This window comes from Sapajus apella, unplaced genomic scaffold (assembly GCF_009761245.1).
Source record: "Sapajus apella isolate SASKATOON/1434 unplaced genomic scaffold, GSC_monkey_1.0 scaffold80, whole genome shotgun sequence".
Classification (NCBI taxonomy): Eukaryota; Metazoa; Chordata; class Mammalia; order Primates; family Cebidae; genus Sapajus; species Sapajus apella.
The window spans coordinates 5,260,923-5,269,314 of NW_022437020.1; the positions used below are offsets into that span (position 1 = coordinate 5,260,923).

General features: G+C 41.8%; 1 long non-coding RNA gene across 1 annotated transcript in view; it reads left to right on the forward strand.

Annotated features, from left to right (window-relative positions):
- The first annotated feature begins 1,874 nt into the window (after positions 1 to 1,874).
- LOC116533187 overlaps positions 1,875 to 8,392 on the forward strand; it is a 15,666-nt gene continuing 9,148 nt past the window's right edge. Inside the window, exon 1 of the long non-coding RNA XR_004261139.1 lies at positions 1,875 to 2,776. This is a non-coding gene — a long non-coding RNA (uncharacterized LOC116533187). The remainder of the gene's footprint in view (positions 2,777 to 8,392) is intronic.

Sequence of the window (8,392 nt, forward strand, 5' to 3'; positions counted from 1 at the left end):
TCACTGCCTTGAAAGATTCAAATGCTTTTTCTGTCTCAGGTGTAATGCCACGTGCATCGTTTTTCACAAATGTTCTGAAGACTGCCTGTTTTCTTTCCTGTTTTGCTGCCTGTTTGGAATCCTTTTCTCCTCTGTGAGAAGGAGTTTTGCATGCCCCTCACAGGCATGCTACTGCTCAGACAGACCTACATGGATGCCAGGATGCTAAGGAGTCAGCGCCTTGTTCTCTGGGTAGCTGGCTCACGCTGGTTCTAACAGTGCCTATTGATGCAAACCAGGATTTTGGAGCTTGGTTCACAAAGTTGAGACAACTGCAGCTTTCTTGGTTTTGGTCAGCAGGGTACTGGAAGTCACCTGAAAGTATACGTTCAGCCAAACTGAAGGGAAAATCTAAAACAAAGTAAACTGGTGACTCAGATTCAAATTTGGTGGCTGGATGCAAGCAAAAGTTACTTCTCCATGAGGCTAAGCATCTAATATCCTAAGTCCACTGTGAAGCAGAAATCATTGTACCTAGTTATTCTTTTGTTGATTCACAGCAACAGAGAGATAGTGTTCAAATCTTCAGCTTGTAAAAATAAACCATTTAAGTGTGTGTTACTCATCTGGACATTCAAGTATGTGACCATCTGGAGATGGTCAGCCTGTCCCAGGGGAATATTCAAAGTCAAGATCAGAGGTGTCTACCTGGTTATGCCCCAGGCCTATTCCAGATTTACAGCTTCCTGGCCTGGGAAGTGGGTCATGGGATATTTGGAGGAGGTGGAAATGTGGGTGGAACCAAGAGTCCGAGCATGTAGCATGGAGAATGCAGGAATCTAGTAGGTGAAGAAAGATTCTTCTCCTATACAAATGGAAACTTGCTCATTTGTGCATTTATTTAACATCCACTTATTAAGCAGGCAAGATGTGGCCAGCATGGTACCAGGCACTTGTGGATACAAAGGTTGATAAGTCACAGTCCCTGACCTCCAGCAGTTTTTAGGTCAGTGAGGGAGAGGCAAGAAAACTGATATGATTTAATATAATATACCCTGGTAATTGGTACATAGAGCTTTGGAAGTTTGATAGCGTGATCACTCCTGCCATCAATAACTGCCTGGGAAAGACTTCACAGAGCAGACGATTTTGACTTAGGCCTCAGAGGACAGGCAAGGTAGGAGCAGAGCAAGGGTGAGAAAAGAGACAGATGGCAATTCCCCTGGAGGGAAGCACAAAGCAAAGGTGGAGGAGGTCAGACCATTTTTTTTTTTTTTTTTGAGACGGAGTTTTGCTCTTTTGCTCTTTCTTGCCCAAGCTGAAGTGCAGTGGTGTGATCTTGGCTCATTGCAACCTCCGCCTCCCGGGTTCAAGTGATTCTCCTGTCTCAGCTTCCCAAGTTAGCTGGGATTACAGGCTCCTGCCACTATGCTTGGCTAATTTTTGTATTTTTAGTAGAGACGGGGTTTCACCATATTGACCAGGCTGGTCTCGAACTCCTGACCTCAAGTGATCTGCCCGCCTTGGCCTCCCAAAGTGCTGGGATTACAGGAGTGCGCCATTTGGCCCAGCTCAGACCATGTTCTTATTTTTCTTCATGGGGACAATCAAAGATACTGGAATTTGTGTAAATAAGCTATAGGTTTCTCACATTGTTCTTTATAGATTTTTTGCCCCTCCACAGAGTCTCACTTTATTGCTCAGAATGGAGTGCAGTGGCATGATCATAGCTCACTGTAGTCTCAAATCCCTGGGCTCAAGAGATCCCTGGACTGCCTTGGTTTCCCCAGTAGGTGGGACTACAGGCACACACCATCATGCCTGGCTAATTTAATTTATTTTTATTTTTTGTAGAGACAAGATCTTACTATGTTGCCCAGGCTGGTCTCGAACAACTGGCCTCAAGTGATCCTCCCACCTAGGCCTCCCAAAGTGTTGGGATTACAGGTGTGAGCCATCCTGTCAGTTCTGTCACATTGTTCTTCATTAGGGTGTGTCTTATCCCTGTCATGTTTCATGGGGAATGTAGAGAGAAGTGGATTTGAAACAGTTTCTAGGGAGATAGAGTTTCTTTTTGTCAAATATAGATTTCTATTTAGAGGGAGTAGATTCAGCTCTTTTTGTCCTGGGGATTTACCTGAAGGCTTTAGGCAGAGAGAAGGACACATAAAAGTAGACAAGGTTGATCAGAGATTAGTATATGGAGAGCTATGGCAAAAAAAAAAAAAAAAAAAATCCTGTCAGAACGTATTCCTAACTTTGCACAAATGCCAGAAGTACTGGTTCCTCTGGCTTCCTCCTCAGTGCTTGTGCTGATCAGAACAGATACAACATGCTGTTTTGGTTAGTTCCCTATGTGTCTCTCTGTCCCTCCGGGCTGGAAGCTCCTTAGAGGCTGGGAGTACGGCTGATTCACTTATGTTCCCAGCCCCTGGAATAATGCCAGGCACACAAGAGCTCAGTACATTATGAAGGAATGCATGATGCAAGTTTAGAATATTGATTTTTAATTTGTGTTAGTGATAGCTGAAGAATCTGAATATCTTTTTATGTTTGCATTCGGGGTTTTTAATTGGGATTGCATAAAGTAGCAGTCGTCCAACTGGCTCTTATTTATGGTGGGACCAATCTGGCAGAACCGAACAGCCTGGATGCAGATGTTAAACTTCATACTCTCCCTGGACTTTGGACAGTCACCTCCAAGAAACTCAAGAGTACCCAATGTGAACATCACTGTCCAAGAGGCTTTAAATCAATGTTGTCACATTTGTTGCTTGAGTCACTTCTCGGAGTGATAGTAAAGTCTCAATTATGCTCTTTGTATTGGTTATTCTACAATTCAGAGCCATGATAGAATCTCACAGGGCTATAACGTAGCCTTCGTGCACATGTTTTCTTCTTGTAGTTGTTATTTGTCATTTTACGTATAGTCTGAGCATGAGTCAAGTTACTTTCTCAGTTGAACTAAAGAGTGGGTTAAGAAGACAGTATCTGACCTTGCTAGGTGGCTCATGCCTGTAATCCCAACATTGGAATTACATGCCTGTAATTCCACCTTTGGGAGACCAAGGTGGAAGGATTGTTTGAGCCCAGGAGTTTGAGATCAGCCTGGGCAACATGATGAAACCCCACCTCTACAAAAAAAATACAAAGATTAACAGGGCATGGTGGTGTGCACGTGCAGTCCCAGCTACTCGGGAGGATGAGGTGAGAGAATCACCTGAGGCTGGGGAGTTGCAGGCTGCACTGAGCCATGATTGTACCACTGCACTCCTTCCTTGCCCCATAGCTTCCATATAAAGTTTGAATAACTTAGGGAATGGCAGTCACCTGGTTTCTTAATAGTTAGGATCTTACGGTTACTGTCCCAGGGAAAGGTCAAGATCTACGGAGGTAGAGAAATTCATCCAAGAAGTTCTGATGCTCTTGTTTTCACCATAGCTCTGCATTTTAACATTTTCCAAGGTAGACACCAATTAGATCTCGGAAACAAGCTTGAAGAAAAGCATTACATGAGATCAAAACACGATCAGCTCCCTCTGAATTCTACCTTATGTTTTAGACACTCTATTGGCTCCCTGGCTTGGAGTAATTTCAAATTCCCACTGGCTCAGTGGCAAGACATCTTCTTACTCTTCTTTTCTAAAAATATTCTTCTTAAAAAAAAATCTCCTCACCACTTTCTCTCTCTTGTGATTTCTCCTTTAAGAATTCAAATTGCAAAGGACTTCACAAGTGAAACAGAATACATTTTTGAGCATTATGTTTACTGCTGTTCATAGCTCTAGGGAGCAGTAAACATTTTCAGTAAAGAAATTTATAGCTTTTGTTTGCTTTGAGTTGAAAAGACCATGTCAGCCTTGATAATCATTTCAGAGATGCTGGCTTGTGTCTTCGTATCCAGACAACTGAGGTACTATACAAATATCATCCAGTCACCAGCAGATGACTGACTCAAAGACAGGCCAAATTTTGAGGGTTATGGGACTCCAGTAACAAGGACAGAATCAAACTCTCTTATTATCAATACTAAACTATAACTCCTGAGAGGCTGTTATAAGAGACTCAGATCAGATTAAATGACAAAAATGCAAAAGATGGGAAATCTAGCTTTTGGTCAATTGGCAATCCTCCTGTACTGGGTGACAAGTCTATAAAAAAATGGATTACTGCCACATGAGGTGGCTCACACCTGTAATCCCACCACTTTGGGAGGCCAAGGTGGGCAGATCACCTGAGGTCGGGAGTTTGAGACCAGCCTGACCAACATGGAGAAACCCTATTTCTACTAAGAATACAAAATTAGCTCGGCATGGTGGCATATGCCTGTAATTCCAGCTACTTGGGAGGCTGAGGCAGGAGAATTGCTTGAACCTGGGAGGCGAGGGTAGTGGTGAGCCGAGATTGTGCCACACAAGACCGGGCAACAAGAGTGAAACTCTGTCTCTAAATAAATACATAAATAGATAGATAAATAAATGGATTACCTGGGCACCATGGCATTTGCCTGTAGTCCTAGTTACTCAGAAGGTTGGGGTGGGAGGATCATTTGAACCCAGGACTTCAAGTCCAGGCTGGGCAACACAGTGAGACCCCATCTCTAAAATTTCTTTTTAAAAAATGAGTAATCTTTCTTTCTCTCTTTCTTTTTCTTTCTTTTCTTTTCTTTTTCCTTTCTTTCTCTCTCTCTCTCTCTCTCTCTTTCTTTCTTCTTTCTTTCTTTCTTTTTCTTTCCTCTTTCTTTCTTTCTTTCACTTGCTTTTTGAGACAGGGTCTTGCTCCGTTGCCCACACTGGAATGTGTGGCCTGATTATAGCTTACTGCACTCCTGACCTCCTGGGCTCAAGTGATCCTCCCAGCTCACCGTCGTGAGTAGCTGTAGCTATAGGTGCTTGTCACCACACCCCATTAATTTTTAATTTTTTGTTGAGATGGGGTCTCACTATGTTGTCCAGGTTGGTCTAGAACTTCTGTGCTCAAACAATTCTCCTGCTTCAGTCTCCCAAAATGTTGGGATTACAGGCACGAGCCACTGTGCCTGGCTGACAACTTCACTTTCATGATTCTAATATGAAGCCAATATAGTAGCCTCTGCCACCTTGGAGAATTATGTTCATGCACAGGTGTCCATACCTAGGAATCTAAATAATTACTAGGAATCTAAATAATTATTACAACAAATACATCAATGTAATAATCTCAATGCAAACGTTCCTAAGAAATAATAAGGATGGAAGTTCTGTTATTCCATTGTGGAATAATTACAAATACCATCCTTCAACCCATAGCTGTATTCATCGGATACAAAAACAAAAAGAGAGGAAAATGAAACAGTAATTAATCATAAAAGCTATAAATATCTAGATGTTTGTGAGTTTGTACCTGAACAATGGAACACAGTTCCTACTTTGCAACCATAGAACTTGGCCCTGTGCACACAGATTCAATCTGTTTTTCATCGAGGGACAAAACAACATAAGAACTGGTACTATTCCATCACTTGCTAAGAAAGATAAAGCTGAGAACAAAGAGTTAATATTTACCTGTCAAGAAAGCCAGCATTTTAAGCAGTGAGCTATTACCTTGGCATAAATATAAAACTGAAAAAAAAAATACAGAAGTAGAGTGAATTATAGACCTCAGATTTTCTTGGATTTACCCAGCTTTGAGAAAGAGTGACTATAAAAGGTGAAGTGTATCCTGGAGTTGGACTGTCTAGAGAATTGTGTGCGAATGAGCAATTGTGTAAAAACTAAAGTTATACATTTACAAATTCAAAAGATACAAATTAGTTTTATTTTAAACACAGGATGGCAGGAAACTTCCTTTTGTGTGACGTATGGCTGCTTGAACTGTCTTTACTTGCACAAGATGCTCTTCAGTAATCTTCCATGGTAGTCAATGAAAAAATTCTTCCTATGTTGCCAATTTAGTGAGCATAAATTACGGGGAACCTTATATGGAATAAATTATGTTCTTAAGCCTTCTCAGATGTGAAGCCAATAGAGATTTTAAAGCAGAAAACGAAATGCAAAGTGTAGCTCGAAGGGGCATTGGTGTGTATTTGGAACACTCTCTGGAGCTGTTTCCTCTCCACCCCGTGAGGGGATTATAGGGCCGCTTTCCAACCTCAGGCTTTCTTAGCCACATGTGGCTCTTCAAAAACCTGCATGCGGGTTTCTTCTTAGATTTAAATAAAGCGACAAGGAATATTGCAATGTTGATGTGGCAGTGGGCCCGAAAAAAAAAAACTGAAGACTCCGCTTGAGTCGCAGACAGGATAAATAGGGAAAGTATCACTGACCCCAGATGTGCCCTTACCTGACTTGCAAGCCTTTGTTGAGAACCCAGCACTACCGTAACCCTTTTGTACAACCATTGTAAGTGCAATTCATGGGTACTCATAAACTCGAGGTAAGTTTAATTGATTTGTGGCTTTCCACATTGCTGACGATGAAGTGGTTCTTGGCTGTTGAAAGGTGAGAGGGACTTGATTTCAATACAGAGATGAGATGCTGCATTCTCTAAATTGACAGATGGAAATTCCGCTTCAGAATTCATTATTTGATGTAAAGGACAATGATGGAAATTTGAATCTGCGAAACAGTTCAGCAGGTCAAAATACAGTCAGACCCTTAAAAGTTAAATGAATTTGGATGTTAAAATTCATTGGGAAATACATTTATATGGCAGTTTCTAGGTTCCCTGAGAATAATTTCGATGGCCTTTTCTATATCGTCTTGTTTCTGCCACTCTCTCTGCACTACTGAGATAGGCAATCTTGCTGAAATTTTGTGTCTTTGCGAAACCTTGACATTGGAATGGAAAATAGCATCCCTTATCAAAAGATTACAAAGATCTCCATGAGAGATTGAAGCTTTCTTGGCCTCCTATGAAGAGGGTGAGAAAGGAGAGGAAGATCAACCCATCCCTGACCCATGTCTAATTATCTCCTTTCTCATCCTAAGTATACAGCTATATACTGTCTATTAACAGAAAATTAGGTTACAAAATTACATATGTTAATTGTATTTGGTTAAAATATTACCAAGTATGTGAATAACATTTAACAGTTTCCCCTTCTAATCAACCTCCCCTCCATAGTTTTTTGTTTTTGTTTTTAATGTATAATTCATTTTTTGAGACAGAGTCTTGCTCTGTCTGCCAGGCTGGAGTGCAGTAGTGCAATCATAGCTCACTGCCATGTTGAACTCTTGGGCTCAGAAGATCCTCCTGAGTAGCTAGGACTACAGACATATGCCACTGTGCCCGACTAATTTTTAAATTTTTAATAGAGATGAGGTTTTATTACGTTGCCCAAGTTGGTCTCAAACTGTTGGCGTCAAGCAATCCTCTTGCCTAGGCCTCCCAAAGTGCTGGGATTACAGGCATGAGCCACTGGGTCTGTCTTCCTCTTGGTAGTTAAAAAATTGTATCCACAAACTCTCTGATTCTCCCCACTTCAAGAGGTGGAGCCTAAGAACCGGAAGCGACGCTGTACAACTTTGGAGGTTGTGTAGGTAAGAAAAAAATCCATTATGGCTCTGGTGAGGGTGCATGCTTTTTCTCTTTCTTCCTGTCTTGGATGGTTGGTTCCGGGAAGCCTTACAGAAAGGCCCTCATGGTGAGAAACAGAAGTCTCTGCCAATTACCAGCAAGGAAAAGAGGCCTGCCAACTGTGAGAGTGAGCTTGGAACCAGGTCCTCCTACCGCAGTCAACTCTTGAGATGACCTCGGCTCCACCCAGCAGCTTGACTGCAACCTCCGGAGAGACCCTGAACTGAAATCACCCAGCTATGTCATTCTCAGATGTCTGACCCTCAGGAACCGTGAGAAAATAAATGTTTGTTATTTTAGCTTGCCAAACTTTTGGTTAATTTTTACATAGCAATAGACAACCAGCACAACCCTATGAGTAAAATTAGTACAGTGTCTGGTATTGACTGGAAAAAGCACAATAAATATTTGTGGAAGGCATAAATTAAAATGAATAAATAAAAAGTTTAATTTATGTCTTTCTACACCGTTCTCATTTTATAGCCTCTTGGAAAGTAGCTTAACATAGGAGTGTTTCTGAGAGAGGATCTGTTTAATTATTAAAAGTTCAATCATTCAACAAATATTTATTGCTGCTACTATTTGTCAATGAACCACTTGCTTCAACTATGAAATACTTGTGAGCCCAATTAAATATCTGCCAAGCGCTGGGCGCGGTGGCTCACGCCTGTAATCCCAGCACTTTGGGAGGCCGAGGCGGGTGGATCACGAGGTCAAGAGATCGAGACCATCCTGGTCAACATGGTGAAACCCCGTCTCTACTAAAAATACAAAAAATCAGCTGGGCATGGTGGTGCGTGCCTGTAATCCCAGCTACTCAGGAGGCTGAGGCAGGAGAATTGCCTGGACCCAGGAG